Consider the following 16784-nt stretch of genomic DNA (forward strand, 5'->3'; position numbering starts at 1 on the left):
AACCAATCTAAGTCTGGCAGCCACAGCCCCATCGTTCAGAGCTTTGCTCTTTTCACCTGTCACACCCCGGCTGCGGGAACGGGGCTCTGAACCATTGCCAGCAGCAGCGAAACAGCCACGGAACGGAACCAAGAGTTAATTTATTCTCTGGGCTTACTGCACTTGGTGCAAAACAGAAACGCTGTGACGGCAGAGTGACCTTATATTTACTGACTGACCAGATGGCGAGAATTAGGGACTTATGTAAGCCCCAAGCCTCCTTCTCCATCTGACAGCTGCTGGGGGAAATCAAATAAAGGGCTCTGCACAGTCTTTAGGGCTCCAGCCTCATCATCACAGCACCATTAGAAGAAAATGCTGCAGGGAAAGGCAAGGAGGGAAACCCTGGATCCTCAAAAACATTTTTTTTTTTTTTTTTTCCCACAGGAGAACTGAAGCCATGGGTACAGCACAGCAAGGTTTGTGCACCTGCTGCCCAGGCCGTATCTCCTTTGCTAATGAATAAGTGAAGCCAGCCTCCAGGGCTGTCAATCTGGCATCTTTAGTAATTCACACAAGCCTCAAAGTTCTCTAAAAATAAATAGCATGAAAAGGAACCCAAGTTGTCTCACTAGCAGTGGTTTTGACAGGTATCTTGAGTAATGTTAATCTTTGCACCTTTCTTTTCTTAAAAACTACCAGTTGAATCACCAATTTGGGGCAGTTTCTGAAAGCAAGCACACATAAAAATTAAGGTTGATGGCAGCTGTAAAAATGAAACTGCATTTCATTACATGAAAGTGCATATGTGTTTGTACGTGTGACCAGAATTTTTTTCTTTTAACAATTACTGTGCAACCTTAATTCTTGTCCCACTTCCATTAATGCAAATCAAGAGGAATTCCATTTGACTAAGCTCATTTAGGCTAATGGAGAAAAGGCCTGAATTAAACCAGAATCACAGTCACAGTTCCCAAAAGACCTGGATAAAATATAACGTGCTTGAAAATATTTTCCATCAGTTTTATTCACAGATTATATCGGCAGAAGTGAAATACCTCCTTACATACAGCACAAAAAATAAGATTGGAGTTAGACTGGACAGCCTTCTGAGCAGCAAACCCCTGTAACCACAAGTCAGGTCTTGAATGAAGAAAGAGAGAAAGAAACAATACCAATTCTTTCATTACCATGCCTGAAATGGTGTTAAGACCTGTACAGCACTGAATATTCCTGGTGCTTTATTCAATATAAAAATCTGGATCAAATCTGGATCAAAATCTAATTTGCTGCCATATGTTTCCTGGATAGTTTCTACATAATTATTAACATACAGGGGAAAAAACCAAAAAAAAAAGGCAGTGGAATAAAAGTTCTCTGTGAACTAAACCTGCTCCAGCATTAATGGAGTTATTCCCTATTAAATATGGAAATCCGAGATACACATTTGAACCCCTGGATTACATGTGTGCATGCATACATAGAATAACTTCATGGGAAAAATAACAACACATCTTGTCACTGACTAGAAAGTTACCACTCCAGCTCTCAGAAAACCTTTTGCAAATTTTAAAATAGTTTCAGGATTCTTGCAAAACAAAAAATAGACACAAAGCTATATCCCTTATATGCAAAGCATTAGAAAGAGGCTAGGAAGAAACTGGTAAAATCAAGCAAAAGAAAAGCATAGGTTGAATGTCAGGGGAAAAAACCCACTGAATGTTAAGAAGATAAAATAATGGAATAATTCCCCAGAAAGATAATATTTTCTGGGATGTTAAAACAGCCTGTTGAAAGAAAAAAGGACTACTGGGAAAACATTCTTTCTCAAAGCAAAAATTTGACATTAATGTTGCAAAAGAAGGACTAAACAAGATTTATGAAGTACTGTGTTCAGGATTCTACTGAAAATTTAAAATACCTAGGACAGAATACTCTGTTCTTACAGTTAGTCACACAAGTGCCCACAAGGGCTATTTTACATGCATGTGTTGGTGTAACCTCAGCACAACCCACAAAAGGAAAAAAAAAACATAAAGGCAACAAGCTGAAATAAGCTACGAATGCTAAACAGAAACAATATCCTTCATCTCCCTGCATCTGCCATGCCCTGCTCACATGCAACAGGCAGGAAATTCGTGCAAAATAGTTGTGCAAAGCCCTTCCTACCCAAACAACATTTGCAGAAGGCTTAACGAAGCCACGGAACAGTAACCCCAACATCCACAAGATCACCTTAAATTTAAAGTAACCTTTATTGGCAGCACGGTGCCCAATGCTTACACGATCTTATCAGACCTTTCCTCGCCCTCCTAAATGCAAGCAGTGGGTTGTTGTTTTGTTTTTAATAATGCACTGCAGAGGTGAGTGATGTGGATTTCCTCCTTCCCCCAAGACACACGCAAGGACAAGTCCCCTGGCGTGGACACAGCCGGCAGCAGAACAAGATCCCACACGCAGGGCAAGGATGCCCCAGAGCTCCTGGGAGCACAGGTGTGCTTACCTGGCTGCGCTGCACTCGCTGCACTGGGCTCATTCTCTCCCATGGCCACAAAATTATGAATTCCCCGTTTCAGCCAGGGGACGTGGTTGCTGTGCAAGTCCTGACCTCCTGACTTTCCACTGCGCGGTAACCCTATACCTGCCTTTCTGCTGGGAATAATCAGTCTCCTGCTTCCCGAGCTACCTGGGCCTGCCTGACCTGTTTCTCTATAAACTGACATCATATCCTTTGATCTGCTTTGATTAACATGTGCTCCAGGCAAGGCTGCTTTGTCTGCTCTTGGGCTCTCCTCCTCCTTCGCTCCCCAGCCTCTCCTTTCACTTTCACACGGGCAGAGAGGTGAAGCCTATCTCTGGTTCCTGGCAGGTGCTTGGGACAAAATGCCAAAGGCCACAGAAAGCCTGCAACTGCTTTAAAAGAACCTCAGAATCTGCATTTTGCAGGAAACCTAAACATTAATTAAACCAGTGTCTAGGATGGGAAATTTGCAGCTCCCACCGAAGAGAGCAATGATTGCTGCCCGTGCAGAGCCCCTTGGCAAAATCCTTGCCAAGAACCCCAAACCCAACCCACCCTTCCCCTGCCTTTACCAAGGATTCCCCCAAGGAAAATGCTTTCCTTCAACGCTGCAATTTCAATATTGTTTTCCCTGTTTAACAGAAAGGAGTTCTAAACAAAATAAAAGGTTGTTTTGCTTGTCTTATCCTCCCTCTCCAGCACAAGGAGATAATCTTATCCAGCCACACTCCCAGCTGAGTTCCAAGAAAATATTTGCTCTTTTCTGCCACGTAAATCAAATAACAGGTGTCTGATACATTTGTAATCAATTTGTTGAAAAAGTACACCTGTCTCTCTGCCTTCAAAGCTAGTTTTAGTTCAACATTTACATTTGCAACTGCCAACGACAAAAATCAAAGCGAAGACACAGCATTATTTTAAAGGAACAAACAATTGCAACTTAAAAGAGGTAATTAGCTCTCCCCATGTTAATATCCATCTGGGATACAGTCAAAGTGGTCTAATCAATAGCCTTAGAAAATTTTTGCAATCCAGAAGCAATTAAGTATGTTTTTAAAATGAAAATGTATTGTTTATTCTTTTGTTTTGTTTGTTGTTTTTTTTTTTTTAATAAGTACAGAAACACAGAGGGTAAAAAAACTAGAAGATGAGTTTTTCAAGATAATTCAGGCTAGGTAAAGCATACTTTTCAAGTAAAATTTCTGAAACTATGCTAATTGAAATAAAAATCTCATTTAGGAGTAAGAACATCTCCACAGGCAGTAACACCCCTCAAAGTAAGTATCACATAAGCCCAAGTAAAAGCTATCTATGTCCTGAGTTTTGCTATAGAAGGTAAATCAGACATCTCCCAAACCTCAGCCATCAGAACAATGAATTCCCAAAGAAGTTCTCACTTGGTTTGCAGAAATAAAGGAGTTTACAAGAAAAAGCTCATGCTTTATTCTTGCCTAATCATTACATTAGTTGGGTTAAATCGACCGTTCCACACTCAGAAAAGGCTCTTTACCAAGAAAGCAAAGAGAAGAAAAATGAACACAGGTTTGAAATTAGGCCATTTATTATTTTATTTCTGTTAGCTTAGCTGAGCTATTGCTATGTATTCCCCCATAATCAGCTCATGGCCCAAAATTTGCAGTCAGTGGTTCCTACAATTTACCAGGCTCATCCATCCTACTGCCACTTACTGCCAATGAGCTGAAGCTGCCCCTGGCCAGCTCAGGGTCAGTGCAAGGGCTGAGACTCCAGCAGACACCTGGGGAATTTCCCCAGCTGCTCTGTGACTTCCAGTTCCCATGCTGAACATCATCTTTGAATTAATTCACTGAGTTTTCACTGGAAAGTACCAGAGAAACATTCCAATGAAACATCCGTTCAGTGGGTGGAGGTTTTCAGCTCAGCTCTAGTGCAGCTTCCTCTGCTTAAGGACAGAGACCAAATGAAGCTATTTTGGTGTGCAGAGAAATGAGTAAGTAAGAACTTTGGTGGCTTTGTGTTTACTTCAAGAGTAAAAAAAACCAAAGTGGTCTTTCCTGAAAGCTTCTGTTAGGGCAGCTACTGGACAACAACTGTGCAAGAGCAGACATTGAGCCTTTATTAAAGGCTCTGTGTCTATTCCTGTGTTTCAACCAGGGCCCTATTAAGAAAAGAGGTACCTAAATTGCACAATCCCTTCCTGGGAACAGCAGAGAAGCACATTCAGAAACTCCTCCATGATCACCAAACTTGGGGAAGTCAAAGATTTGGTGCTCAGCTTCTATAAACAGACAAGTTTGCGTTGTTCCATTTTCAAAAGACATATTTAAGGGAAAAGAGATATGAGAGAAACATCTAAAGCATTTCTGACCTATTCAAATATGAACTGTCCATCTCTTGAAAGAGAAATCCTTAAATAACCTGTTAGTATTACTTCTAAGCATGTGAAAAATCACAAGGATTAGTTTTTTACCCTCACTACTGTACTCCAGGAGGTGCCCCCCCCCCCCCATAAAGAGAGCTACTAATTCCAAGAGAAGGGAAGTCTAAGGCAATAAAAATAACTCTTCTCCTTAGCTACTGAGTACCAGCTCTTCCTTCAAGAGTAAGGTTTTGATTTCAGGCTTTTAGCACCTCCAGAAGAATTCTGTAGTTTAAGTTCTAGCATTTTCTCACATCACCTTCTGTTAACTCTTAAATATTTTTAAGAATTCAAGAGATGAGAGTGATAGTACTGAAATACTTCTTCCCTTGAAACGAAGCCTGCAAGTGGGAATAGCGCAAAGAGGACGGAAACTCAAGATTTTTCACACTCCCTCTCCCAACAATGACTGACTGTGAGAAGAGGCTTTCTTGCTTTTATGTTCTCCTAGAACAGTTTGTTGTGCTCAGTTGTGTGCAATGGTTTAAATGGAGTGGTTTCCAAAGGAGGAACTCTTAATTCATTCACCCTCTCCAGAAAGACCCAAGTGTGAAAATGCAGTGGCTTTGTTCTGCTCCCCAGAAAAAAAAAAAAAAAAAAAGAAAAAAATAAAGTGATTCTGTGTATTTAGTGCACATCAAATACAATATTTCTGAGTCTAAAGAGTGCATTTGACAGCCAGTGAACAGAAACATAATTTGATGATTGTAGTGATCAGGGCTAAAAAAGAGAAAATTCAGTTATTATGTTGTGCATGAAGCATGGCAAGCAGATCACTGCATCATCCTGCTGACACCATGGATGAGTACAAGCCTAAATTCCATGTCATTAGAAACAGAGCACACTCCACCAATAGTGGCAGAGAATATTAATTTTGTCACATTTTCCTAGAGTAGCTCTGCAAAGCTAGAGAGGCCCTCACAACTGAAAGCCTTCAGAAAAGCAAGAGTTTCCTCTATGTGCTGGCCCAAAGGCCTTCAGGACTCAATTTTACTCAAGAATGTTGTTATTTTATAGAATTAATGCAAAGAAAGTAATATCACCAAACAATGATACATTATTGGTAACTTGCTTAGCTACACTGGATGCTCTACAAAGGGAACAGAAATACACATTTTGGGTTTTTTCCTAAAGAATATCATTCCAATGTTTCCAAAACGTGAATAATGAGACACACTTATTACATATGAAATTGCAGAGATAATAAAAATAATACCTAGAACTGAAACATAAGAACTGTGATGATGAGAGTTGTTTTACACAATTGCTAAGATGACTCTGATCCAGGCTCTGTGAACACTTGCTCCTTGATAACCACACGTTTTAAAGTGTATCACAGGACATAAGCAGTAAAGTTTCTTGCACTGACCACCTGTCTGGCATCATGGGCTGACAGTTCTGACAAGATGATAATAACAAATATTTCACCTTTAACAATGGCAGGAGTGCTGGGAGCAAAGGGACAGTGCCAATCCTGTCTGCCTCACTAAACCAGAGTGGCACAGATTCTGATGTTTGTATGTTGCTGGGTGCTCAGGTTTTCTCGTTGTTAGTGCTGGTTATTTGCTTGTTTTTAACAGCAACATGGCTGTTTCATTTATCTCATGAAAAATGGTACAGCAAAAGGAACAGCGTTATTTGGTTTGCCTCTAAATTAAAAGCAGTTGTTTAGGCTACAACCTCAATTAAAACAGGAGATGGGAGGGGAAAAAATATTTTCTTCCACAATTAAAATGGACTAAACACAAAGGAAAGGATAACCAGTCTCAAAACCCACAGAGAAAAAGGTTTTCATTGTCTATGCAAATGATTCACTACAAGATAGAGAGTGCCAGCAGCAGAGACCTTGCACAGACAGCACTGAGCAGTGAGAAAAGCCCAGGAAAGACTGACTCCATCATGGATGAGCAGCTCATCCCACATTCCTCCTCTTGTCCAAGTTTTATTTCCAACTCTTACTGTGCTTTTTCATTTTTACAAGGATGCTGTGGTACAAAACTTGACACAGATGCAAACATCACCTCTTTGGAACTTAGTGAGAAGCAAAATATATTTGTTCTTATTTATTTCTAAGCATTAATCACAGGCAACTACTGAAGAGACCAGAAAAGGCTCCAAATCACCACTCTGACGGGCAACTCACTGGTGTGGACTGAACAGAATTAAGATTTAGGTCTTCCAGAGCCCAGAGGAAGTGTTTTTCCCCTTTGGCCACTTTGCTCCTCTGTGCAACCATCCCCCAGCAGTCTCCTTTTCCAAAAGCACATCCAGCAAAATGACTGACATGTTGTTCAAGCTCTCCCTAATCCCTTGCTGAGTGAGAAAATCACATGCCAAGGGAATTTATTAGTATGCAGAAAAAAGAAGGATTCATTATTTTTTGTTGTTTGGTTAATAATGCATACATTATTTTCACAATACCTGAATTCTGAGTAATTGTTCTGTCTCTCTGAGACTTAACAGTCCTGACATGATTGACAAATGTAACACAATTTGTGACCTGTTTTATCTTTATGACCATAAGAAAACTCAACATCTCTCCTTCACTCTCAAAATCCTGATTTGGAATGCTGAAACAAGACCACTTTCCTCACAGAAGTGTATTTCCCTCCATAGAAAACAGGTGCTTTGTCAAAATGCAATTTTTGAAGTTCCTTTAAATTCCATTTTCTAATCAGTTCCTGCTCCTCAGTTTTCACTCCCAGAGCTTTAGCAACCAAACCTTAAAAAAAAAAAAAAAAAAAAAAAGAAAAGCTAGCAATCAAAATCAGCAATGCCCCCCTGATTCACTTCTAATGTTTTATACTTCCTAGTTATTGAAAATATAGGTCTGTAGAAAATAAATAACAACTCAAGCTTCAGCAGCTTCAGACTTCAGCAGCTGAAGGATGAGTGCACAGAAGCCAAAACTGCAGACACATTACTGTGAAGTTGGTTTGCAGAAGGTAGAAAAAAAGAAGGATTAATTTCTCCTGTTTCCTTCTAATTTGGTCTATTCTGTATTTAATTAAATTCCTATAAAGGTCTGATGCACAGAAGATACTTTCTAATCTGAGGCTATAAATGATAGTAATGCATACTATACAAAATTAATAAAAAAATTTCCCTGTCCTTTGATGCACTTGGTTATTTAGTAAAACAGTAGAATTAAACCAGTGCTTTATAAAGATACTGTTTGTTTGACTTAAAAATCTCTTCACAATTTATTTCTACCACCCCTACTTTTGATGAATCTTGTAGTTATAATTGAAAGCAAAGGAAAAATTGCATGACAAAAGTAAGCAGCTTAAAAAAAGGAGAATGGAAGAGTGAGGGAATGAAGAAAGTTTGTCAGCAAGAGAGCTCACGTTATAAATGCTAATACTAACTCCATCTTGCACAACTAAGAAGTAAATCTTACTATTCTAAGATCACATTAGGAAGCACAGAGTATAGAAACCTAATACAGGAAATCAAAAGCTGATCAGCTTCGAATAGAAAAAAACAAAAACAACACCATTTTATCCTTACTCTACTGTTTTAGAAAAAGCATCTCTTCAAAAATAGGTTTAGATTTTGGCAAGATGAACACACATCTCCAGATCCATCTAGCACAGCTGGGAAGGGCTGTACTTTAAGTAGGTCAGCTTGCATTCCAGGCACATATGTAAGCTTTTATAACAAATTTACTATATGAAATATAGTGATTTAATATAGAGATTGATTTTCAAGGCAATGAAGACTTGAAAGCTGAAGTATCTTCTACCCCAGCAAATATAGAAGAGCCAGGAAGAATCCTATGAGTCAATCTTCAATCACTAAAGATTGTTACAACAGGAGAGCTGTAAAACACACATGTATGTATATATAAAGACATATATCTATGTATATGCTGCAGAGAAGCAATCCTATGCTAGGAAGGAGCTCACTGTGTGGGACTGCCCCATAGGGCAGGACAGGCAGCTCCTGCAATGCCATGAGCTGCAATCCACACAGCCCATCAAGCTCCCTCCAAAATCGAGCAAACCAACCAAACTCTGCCCTGACACATCATCCACCAGGCTAAACAGGCTCTCTGACAAATACTTTTGGTCACACCTATGGACAAATGAGGGTGCAAACTGGCCAAAAAAGCCTCTGACCTGATATTCCCACACCCATTTATTACTTTTCCAGCCAGCAGACTTGCTGCCCTCTTGTGCCAGGTGTGGTTGTCTCCTGAAGCTCCATTCCCTTCACTAGTCCCACTGCTGCCTTTTCTTTGAGTCTAAAAGTAAGTACTAGACATGGTAAAGGGATAAAGGCTTTTTACCTGGGTATTTAATAAGGATTTTAAGGGTGCAACAATTGGCCAAGGTGGCATGCACCAAAATGCACACACATGGTAGATGGCATCTACAGTTTTACAGATCTTGCAAATCAGCATATCTAACAGAGATCCCTAATGAGAGTCTTGAATGAATAGCATGACATCTCCTTATCCCAAGTACCCCCCAGATGGGTTTAATCCTAGTTTATAGGATGTGTTTTAGAGGGGACCTTGGTTTTTCAAGGCAGTGTAGGATTTTCCAGCCTCCAGCTGTGAGGATATTTGGTCTTCTGGCCTAACAGAACACCAGGGCTCTGCTAAAATATCAGATTTAAGGAATTACAAGTATGCATGCTAAGGGAACTGAGAATACATAAGAGGTAAATATAAAAGAAAAGGCATAAAACTCATCATGGCATCACCACAGCAGGAAGGTATCCAGTATTTCCTGCCACATCTCTGTTTCCTGCTACCTAAAACATGTAAATCAGCCCCCAGAGGGGCAGGCAGAGGGGAAGAAGGAGCTCTCCCTGCTGCTGGCAGGCTGTAAGGTGAGCACAGGCTCCCTGACCCAGCTGCTCTGTGCAGGGCTCACGCTCAGCTCAGCCCCATCTCCTCCTCTCCAGTGACAGCCTGGCACATCACACCTGCCTGCAGCCCCCTGCAGACACTGCACACCTCGTTAGTCTGCAGAAAAGCACATTTCATTCGTTTTTAACTACCAGCCTGCAATATCAGATGGGCAGGCACTGGGACTGCACAAAGGTTCTGGCCCAGCACAATCTCTGCATCCGAGTTGTGCTCCAGACGGAATAAATTCCTCCTTTTTTCCAAACTAGTTGTTAGATCAATTATTTACCATAAGTAACTCCCCACACAAAGCCTTTCTAGCGTGGAATAACACTCTGCATTGTTGTTTGCATCTCTGAATCAGCTTTGCAGTACTGCTAAAAAACAGAAGAAACTCTATTTTTCCAGAGAGAGTAAAGGCAGCAAAATCTTATTCTCCCCAATTGAGAGGGGAAAAAAAAAAAAACAACAACGAATTATTTTTAGATTAGCACTGTTTTCCGTTTCTCCCCAAATCCACAATAAAGTTTTATTTTTCCCAATTCCAGTTTCAGTGCTGTACTCCTAGAAAACACAGCTGTTGGCTTGGTATTTGCTTGTATGCAGTTACTGCATTGCTTCCTATATTTTCACATGGATTTTTTAAATACAGAAGCAATATAGGAAATGAGATCTAAAATGCATCAGCCATGACCCTTTTTCTCCTGCTGTATTATATGCTTTAATCAATAAATTGTCTCCATATCTCAAATGGACAAGATATTATATAACACAAAACAGCACCAAAGCCAAAATGAAGGATAAGAAGTTAATTTCGTGTCCATAATTAAGAAAATAAATCAGAATTTCACTATCATACAATGTTCATGATACACACAAAAAAAGTAAAATCTTTTAATTCTTGTCTGCTCTGGGTTGAACTTTCCTTCATTTTCTGTGTTTCAGTTCCACAAGGAATGGGGCAGCCCAACAGAAATTACTACAATATGGGTTAGTGAAAGGAGATTAAAACCCTTGAAAAAGTAAGTTTAAAGTGTCAGAACTGGCTGATTTAAAGCATCATAGTGTAATTTTCCTTAATGTAACCAATGTTTTAATAGATCAGTAACACTGAAATTTCCTAAGACAGCAGCAGGCATTTCAACAGAATGCTGAAAGCATTTAATATATTCCACTCACATTCTTTACTAAAGCTGGACAACAATGATTTAAAGTTGAAAATTATTCCATTTGAATTGCAAATAAAAGAACATTTCTGGTAACATTACAGAAGTTGGTCACGGTTTTTTCAACAGATATGTATTGTATAGACAGAGAATAACACAGACTGTCCACTGTTTAAAAGAAAAAAAAAAAGCTTACTTATTGTCTTGGTTCAATTATAAGTATTTTTAATGCATTTTGCTCTCTTACAATCTGCTATGGGGGAGTAAGCAGCCAGCAATTTGGATACCTTGGACATGACCACTGATTCATCTTACAATTTTAATTTTTTCCTTCATTGATACAGCTGATTAAAGCACAACTTGGAGATTTTGGATCCAAAGTTTTTGTAACACCTGTGCAGCTGCAGCTCCCTCAATGCTAGTGGTTAAATTTGGGTTAATACAATTCTATCCACAGACAATTACAAGTGCAGATTATGAGAAAGAGTAATCTTGCCCCGGACCAAGGCTGCACTCCAGAATACAAGCTACCACGAAATACAGTCCAGAGCAGTTTATCCAAACTTCCCATGAATCATCATGAGCTACGAAACATTTCTCAATACCCTGTAGCAAACTCAGGGCTTGTAATATAAGTATAAACCATTAAAAAGATGAATAGTAAGTCAGACACTACAGCTGACAAGAGAAGGAAGGAGAAAAACCATTTTGTTAATGACAATGGCCTCAAGGCTTTGGCTATCCAAACTGAAATATTTCAAACCTTTCACCTGATTTTCTGAGGGTCTCCAGTTACAAGGAAGTATTTCCACACAGCTGGCTGCTGCTGTCTGGCCCCTGTGTGTTTGCTTGGGGACAGAGAGGGAGAATGGATTGTGCAGAAAAAAAAAAGTTAGATGAAAATGCTGATAAAAATAAATTATTCGAAGTCTGATAATTAAAAAAGCCTGCAGTAAATGTAATGGATTTCTTTGCAAATTCCATCAATACGTTTCCATGCAAACGCTGCTTTTTGACAGCTGGTCAGGTTTCACACTATGCCAAAATGCTCTAAAGTTTCACCCTTAAGAACAACTATTAACGAAAAGCTTGAAATCAACAAGCAAAAAGAGAATCAAGCATTTGGCAAATGACAATTGCTCTTGCCAGTAAGAGAGAGGTGTTTGATTTTTTTTGTTTAAGAATCCTCAAAATGATACAACTGTAGATAAACAAAACTTTAACCTCACTTTTGCCTGGTGTAAGAAATGGGCACAAAATTGCCAGGTAGATCTTCTGTCCAACAGTTCAAAACAAGAACTCAAACTGTTTCCTACAGCTTTGACCAGCTGCACCTTTTTCCTTAATAATTATCTCCATAGAAAAGAAAAATAGTTACTGGATGAACATTCACTTGATGACAACAACGTTCATGTGGTAATGTCTGTGTACTTTCAAAAGAAGTCTTCTAGGGAACACCAAATTACCACCACATCCCTAAGGAAGCACCAGCTACGTACAGCCCCTACTGCAGCACAAGGAGAGATCCACCCCTCGTGCTGCCACATCTGTTCAAAATCCATTTGAATTGTTTAAGAACAACTGTACAAGGTCACGTCTGTCAGAGTCCTCAGTGTGTTCACAGCCTGACATTATGTCTGGGTAAGAAGGGAAACGAAGCAGATGTGTCACTTCAGAGCTGTGTTTAACCACAGAAACGCTTCTTCTCAAGGCTGCAATTATAACACAAACCCCAGCTCATTATCTTTTAGCACTAATGATAATTTTCAGAGGGCTCTAGGACTAATAAAACAGAACTTTACATGGGATTAGATCTAAGAGCTCTCATTTTTAGGCAAATCTCTTCCTAGACACGGCTCTCATCTTGCAAGCACAGTAACTGCACGGGACAGGAAGCACATGGTTTCTTCCTTTAAGTAAAACACTGGATTTGCTTCTATTCCTCTTGTGTTTCTTTTTAGAAGTACGAAATACACAGAGACAAAACACGTAAGATACAAATCTAGCCCAGCCACGACACATATTGGGGATAAAGTGTGCAGCCCCTCAGAAGTCAGTCTTCATGGGCTCAAGAGATGAGCCAGTGTCAACTCCTATGCAGTGACAAGGGACCTCAGCCCATCCTCCCAGGTTGCCAGGCAACCATTCCTGTATCCTTGGCTTTATTCATCAGCCATTAAGCACCATCAGGCTCCCTTTCTTTTCTCCTTCACACAGGCTCCCACTCTGGGAGAATGATGAAGGGGAGGGGGAAGTTAAACAACGTGACTTTCTTCCCAAGCAGAAGCAACATTCTGAGTTTTAATAGCTGATAGGTTTTAGCCAATTCACACAACTCAGATAATTGCTTTGTAGTGAAAGGTACAGCATGATTGCAAGGTATGGCTGTACTAGGAAGAGGGTTCTGTTAGAAGTTTACATTACTGGACATCTAACATTATTAGACAATGCTGATCTCATGCTGACAGTACTAAAGTGCCCTTTGAATTTGTAAAAAAATAAAGCAACAGATGATAGGTTTTTTTAAACCCAGAAGAACGGCATTTAACATGAGGAAGTGCTGTTCCAAACCATGTCAAAATAAATAAAAACCAATTTATCTCAGAAGCAGAAATGTTTTATCTTTAACTTATTCCAGGGAAACAAAGCACTACTTCAGCCACTGGAGGTGCTGATCCAGTCCCTAGTGTCAGTGCAAACACACCCCAGCTCTGGAGCAGCTGTCTCTCTGTCATGCTCAAGCCACAGGTTCAATTCCACCGGCAGGCACCAGCAGGGCAGCCCTGCAGCCCGAGCAGGGCAAAGGAAGGTGAAGATTCCTCTCGCCCCAGCCCCAGCCAGAGCAGCTCCCACTCAGCTCACACAGCAGCCCAAGTGGCCCCAGTGGCTGAGGACAGAGGGGAGGACACAGCTCTTCCAGCTCAACTCCACTCTTGTATCACCTTATGCTGCCATCAAATAGCCAACAGCTACTGGATCTGATTTGGTTCTACGAGTGCCTGACACTTAAGGGCAAATCCTGAACCTTTAAACCAAATACACAACTGAACAAACTTTGATAGTGAATATTTCCAATTTATCGTGCTCCTGGGACATGGGTCTATGGCTTGTGCCAGTATCACAAGCCCAGCACTGGGATATGAAGTGGCAGACTGTTTCTGTGATGTCTACTTGCATTGGTTAAATTTGGGGCAAGTTTTGTTTGAAAATAAAGCATTTTGAGTACAGTAACCTCATTGGTGCCTTCATCTACAGGCACAGGGCATGTAGAATCAAGACATTCCAAACACTGAAAATTACCCATTCTGAGTGATTTCAATGAATGAAGACATGCTAAACATTCAAATGAGGTACAAACATGATAAAGGACACTTAGTTGAGATTAAGAATACTTAGTTGTACTCACAGGCAACTAAGTGTTCATGAAGTTTTTTTAATAATTCTTTTCTGCAATGATTTCACAAACAAAACTAGCTTGCCACAGCAAGTTAAACAATTCTGGAGGAGAAAGGCTAAAAATATGCAGTTAGAGGATACATTTTCCATATACATGAGAAATCAAAGCATATACATATATAATGAAAGCTGTAGAGTGCTGAAAATTAGTCTCTGGTTTGGCTCTTACTTTCCTACAGATATTTAATTACCCCTTCATCATTTTCACTGCCTTGCTCCCTATACCAGGAGTATGATACCATGAAAGGAAAATTGAGAAGAAGAAAAATGCGAATTACCGTTCTACCAATTTTGTTTGCAACTGAGCTCCCAACATACAGAAGCTCAGAGCTGCAACCTGATTTTTAATTATTTATACTTTGTTGCCTTTTTAATTTCATATTTTCCATTCAATTAGAATGATCTCTCCTTCATATGCATATTCAATTTTCAGACAAAACCAGACAGTTGCCAAGGCAGTATGTAAGACACATAAGCATTCATGCCACTGTCTGTAATTTCGTTTAATTACTGAAGCCATGCTCAAATTACTGGCTTATGCTTACACTTTATTTTGACTAAATTTTAAGTTTTTCAACTTAACTCCTTAAAATACTTTCTTTATTCTGAGCACGCAATATCCTCACATTCCTTCCAAGCTTAATAACAACCATGATGAGAAGAAAAGTTAGAAGAGGGTTTTTTCATTTACCTCAAAAGCCAAGATGGGATCAGCTTTGTAGAGACTTTGTCACGAAGGCATATTTTCAATCTGGCCTCTACACTAATTCTCTGCAAAAGAGGAATACATCACATTTTATAATACCACTCATTTAGACAGAAAACTGATCATCTGCAATGATTCAAATTGTAAATACAAATAGAAGATGCATTTTCCTGACACAATAGCAAAGTAGAACAGATTTTGAAGCATGATGGTACTTAAGAAATATTTTTCTTACTTATAGAAACAAAATATCTGCCTAAAATATTAAAATCAACGTCCTTGTATCCAGCAAGGTCTGTTTCATGAAGCAGATGACGCCTCAGCAGGGAATTTGTGGTGGCACTTCTGCTATATTACAAAACACTGGACAATAAACAATTGCCTTTGTTATCCATCAGTAAACAGGAAGTGTTCTTATTACAAAAAATAAACCACACTGATATTATGATCATTTCAATTTTTTGCCTATTTTCCAGTAGCAACCTCATTATCACCCATATAAATCTCCCTCCTCCTTTAATGAAATTCAGTTGTCAATGTGTTCCTTCCTCAAGCAAAACAAGGTAGCTCAGTACATACTTAAACAGTGCCTGTGCATATCACTGAAGTTCAGTCATAATCAAGACTTTTTATAATGATTCCACAGATTGCTCCACTAATCAGCTTCCATTGCTGCACTCCATAAATTATAAAATAAAAGGGGAAAAGGACCAATAGAAACCAAATTTAGGTGTAACTTTCTGTAAAAACAACCATATCAGTAAAGAAGTAATTAAAAAAAAAAAAAAAAGAAAAAAGAGAATTGCACTGTGAATATTTAAGGAAAGACTGTGGCACTCAGTGGTGTTGGACCTCAGAGGTCTCCTCCAACCTCATTGATTCTGTGACTTCTTTTCAATGTCCAGAATGCAGAACCCACCCAGCTCCTCCATTACTCCATTTTGTAGGACCACAACCAGCACTAGTCCAAATGAACAAGTAACACACTGAACTAGCAGGAGTTCCATCTCCCAGACATTTGGCTTTAATATAAATTTTACTGATTTTACAGTTAAAGCTGGATGTTAGATTGGGATGCTCGGAGCTTTGTACAGTCAAGTAAAATTAATAGAAAATGCCAGTCCTAAAGAATTTCATGTTTTGCCCTTCAAAAACCCAGTCTCCTCTTCACAAAGACAGTTGAAAATGAACTGCAGTAATGCAGCAAAAATTTAAACTGAAAGATGGATTTACTGGGCTCCAAAAATCACATTTACCTGACAATCATAAATACAAGACTGTACTACTCTCCTGCAAAACAACACCTCTGGACTATACAGCCCCTGTAAGCACATGTAACATTCATGGTCTGATTGGGCAAGACAAAAGGAAGCTGAAAAAAGCAACAAAAAACCCCAGTCTTTTCCCTGGACCAGAAAAAAAAAATTATTTGCTCACAGGTATCAGATAAAAGCTTCACGTTAGAACATTTTATCTTTCTTACAGTTTTACTGCTCAAAAGATGAACTATGAGATTAAATCCAACTTTCTATTAAGCTCTAGAGACAGTCACATGCCATGCAACTCATAAGACTTCAGAGCTTGGACACAGTAGTAGATATTGAATATATGAGGGAAGCATTTCAAAAAGGCATTAACACTAATAGGGCTTACATATGTGTATCAAGGGAAGAATAGCTGCTAAGTTATGACACCACTCA

The 16784-nt window shown here is 39.4% G+C and overlaps 1 protein-coding gene across 3 annotated transcripts in view; it reads right to left on the minus strand.

Moving 5' to 3' along the window:
• The window catches only part of NAALADL2 (N-acetylated alpha-linked acidic dipeptidase like 2), a 406364-nt gene that overhangs the window by 305794 nt on the left and 83786 nt on the right, over positions 1 to 16784 (minus strand). For 2 of the 3 annotated variants that reach the window (XM_088171013.1, XM_014871509.2), the window contains one exon: positions 15070 to 15149. The exons of the other annotated variant lie outside the window; for it this stretch is intronic. The gene's annotated coding sequence lies outside the window, so the exon portion shown is untranslated. The remainder of the gene's footprint in view (positions 1 to 15069; positions 15150 to 16784) is intronic. 3 annotated transcript variants of the gene reach the window in all.

Source organism: Sturnus vulgaris, chromosome 10 (assembly GCF_052056855.1).
Source record: "Sturnus vulgaris isolate bStuVul1 chromosome 10, bStuVul1.hap1, whole genome shotgun sequence".
Lineage (NCBI taxonomy): Eukaryota > Metazoa > Chordata > Aves > Passeriformes > Sturnidae > Sturnus > Sturnus vulgaris.